A 3,286-nucleotide genomic window follows, 5' to 3' on the forward strand; every position below is an offset into this window, starting at 1 on the left:
TCTGCCGCCCGGTGCGGCCGCTGCGCGCGGGGCCGCAGTGAGCGCGGTCCCTGCAGTGTTATTGACCTTGATTCTCTCTCATTTGCATCCGGCATTTTTCATCCTCTGGAATATGGTGTTTGGGGACCTTTCCATCATTAAGTGGATTTACAGCAATTTCCTTATGTGTTTTCTCCAAGGGATTCTGTTATGAGAGGCACATTAAATCTCCATTAATACCTCATTATCCGACTGATAAGATTACCATGATAATGAGGCAGAAATTCTAATTGTTTCACTTCTTATTGTGCCTTTCATTAAATCATATACCTGGAAGTTGCTGTTGGAGTGAGGAGCTGCAGCCCCCAGCTGGGAGCCCGTTCCTGTGTGCGGCTCCCAGACTGCGGCCATGGGGATGTTGGCGTGGGGGGATCCCCGGCCTCCTCCTGCTGCTGCTCGCCCATGGCTACTGGGCTGCACGAGGCCGGTGCCCACCTGGCTGGGTGAGCACTGCGGGGCAGGGTGTGAGGGTGGGCTCACACAGACCCACGGCTGCCAGGCTGCAGGATCTGGGCTCTGGTGATGTTGGCAGCACGCTTCTCTCCGTCAGCGCCCTTCTGCTCCAGTAATTGCAGCGCTCTCCCCAAGGCTCAGGCGAGGGCCCTGGCAATTGTCCTCCATGGGCCCAGCATGCCCTGGGTTCCTGCTCATGTGCCAGGGCCATGGCTTCGTGCTGCTCTTTCCTGAGGGCTTCCAGGTGCAGGGGTGTACAGCGTGTCACAGCCTCCTTTGAGCTGTTACAGCCCATCAGGCCAATGATCCATGAACTAAAAAGTCTCTAAGCAGGAGCAATTATTGTCTATCATGTGTCAAAGGCGCCTGTATTGACCCCGATAGATGGAGCCATTATGGCCTGTTGAGTCAACGATCCATGAACCTCGGTCCCTGGGAGTAGAGGTCCTGCCTCACTGTGCTGGCACGACTTGTCCCAGCACAGCCCATCCCCTGCACGGCCAGACCTAGTGTGTCCTGTCCCCCCAGATGAGCCACGTGCTCAGGGCGCTCAGGTCTTTCCTATGCTTTGCATTGTGTCTAGCTGGTGGATCCTGCCTTGCTGGGTAGTTCCTTTTGCCTCACTGGGAGCCTCAGGCAGGGCCTGGGCCAGGCTGCGGTGGCTGTGGGAACAAGGATGGAGAGATGGAGCCCTGGGCAGGTCTTGGTGCCCCTGCCTGTGTTGCTCATGTCTGGATCTGCAGCAGCAAATAGTGTTATCCCGCACAAGTGGACTTCGTTAGGCTCCTCCCGCACTAACAAGGCGACGTCTCCATAGTAACTGGCGCATTTGGAGGGCAGGAGGCACACGGGAGACAAAGCCTGTGCAGGAGCGGCGGCAGAGCTCACTGAACCCAGCCCAGCAGAGGCGGTGCCTCCCTCGTGGTGCTGCTCCGGCCCTGCTGCGGTCCTGTCAGGAGCTGGGTGTGATGGTGCAGCCCTGGAGCTTGTCGTGGCCACTCGGCAGTGGGAGGACGGCTGTGGCAGGGTGAGGTCCTGGCACTGATCTGCCAAGCTGGAGCTGCCCGCATGCCTGTGGTCTGGCTGTGCTGTGGCAGCTGGGCCAGGCAGGTGTGGGGCTGGCAGGGCTGTGCCGTGTTCCCCACCCTGCTGGCAGTATGGCCACGTCCCCGTGTCGCCAGCAGAGCCACTGGGCTGGGGTTAATCAACATTCATTCATGTTTCCAAGTGTAAATTGAGCATTTGTTTAATTACGTGTAAGTAGCAATACATTCTGGCCATTATCTAAATCACTATTTTATTTCCTGGATGTGGTTTCATAATGCTGGGTTTGTGCTCCAGCCTCTGCATCATTAACAGAGAAGAGTTAATGAATATAAAAGCGTAAAGGCTAATTACACTTTAATTTACAATCACGGTCTCATTTTGGGACCACATGAAATCTGTTTTGAAAACAATTAAAAAAAAATCCCCGTGAAGGTCTGTCTGGTGAGCAGCGGGGTTTTGGCACACAGCGAGTGGTGCCAGCGGCGGGGCCTGGTACCCGGTGTGAGGAGCTGGGGCTGCGAGGGGCCGGGAGCTGCGTGGGCGCAGAGAGGAGAGGAACGTAAAGCCGAGCCTGAGCTGAGAGCACAGTTCACCTGAAGGAGACGAAGATTTATAGAGCTGCAGATGTTGAAAGCAAAATTCAGCGGGACTGCTGACTCAAGCACTTTGCCATCTTTACAATTACGGGAGATATAATGGCGTGCTTTGCGGGAGCAGGGCTGGAGCAGAGGCAGGTATCGGCACCCAGATATCGCACGGTGACACAATCTGAAATTGAAGCTCACAGCAGGAGAGGTGAAGGAGAGCAGCTTTGGACTCCACTTCTGCTGTGACACCTACAGGGGTTGCCCTTGTGCTTGGTGTGCATCTGTGCACGTGGATGTGCACCTCCGCTGCCATGGTGGTGCTGAACAAATATCTCTGTATTTCTTCATTGTTCTGGTTGCCTCAAAAATGAAATAAAAACAGAACGCTGACTTCAGGAAGGAGCGGGGCCTGTTCCCTGTGCTGGGCTGGCTGCCCGCAGAGGAAATAAATCTCCCCGAGAAAACCACTTTGCTCTCACAATTTCAATCCAGCAGGGCACAGTGGCATCACTCACTTCTTGTTTTATTTAGCTGATACTCCCTTATTGGGCCGGCAGAGCTCTGTGGAGGCACAGTGCTGTTCCAGGGCTGCGGGCAGTGATGCCTGTGGGCAGGTCCTCCCGCACTAACCCCAGCTGCACCCCGGACAAGGACAGCGTGTGTCCTGCTGCTCCCAGGCAGTTCTGGAGGCAGTTCTGGGCCATCTGCTCAGAGTTCAGAGGACTCAGCACTCAACGATGGCCCAGAGACTCTGCAAATGCCTCTTCCGGTGATATGCTGAGCCCTGGACTGGTGGGCTTTGGCAACACTGAGGCACTGTACATGGCAATGAGCTTCCTAGCCCAGCGCCAGACCATCCCTGCTGCTCCATCCCCCTCCTGGCACCAGAGCTGCATGCAGCTGAAACCCTTCCGAGTCCCTCAGACAGGTTTGTCATCCGCTTGTCACCGAGCAGCAAGGCCGTGTCACTAATGAACACATCCAGTGTTCTGAGTGCCTGCAGTCGCTAATTGAAAGCATTCACAATTGGGAATTAATGTGGGTTAGGCACACTTGCTGCACTAATAAAGATTTGCCTTTCAAAAGCCTCCGTCTGCTGCAGGCGGCAGCGTGGCGGTGCCGGGAAGTGGCACTATTGGCCCATGTGGCACCACGGTGTG

The sequence above is a fragment of the Meleagris gallopavo genome, chromosome 19 (genome assembly GCF_000146605.3).
Source record: "Meleagris gallopavo isolate NT-WF06-2002-E0010 breed Aviagen turkey brand Nicholas breeding stock chromosome 19, Turkey_5.1, whole genome shotgun sequence".
Lineage (NCBI taxonomy): Eukaryota > Metazoa > Chordata > Aves > Galliformes > Phasianidae > Meleagris > Meleagris gallopavo.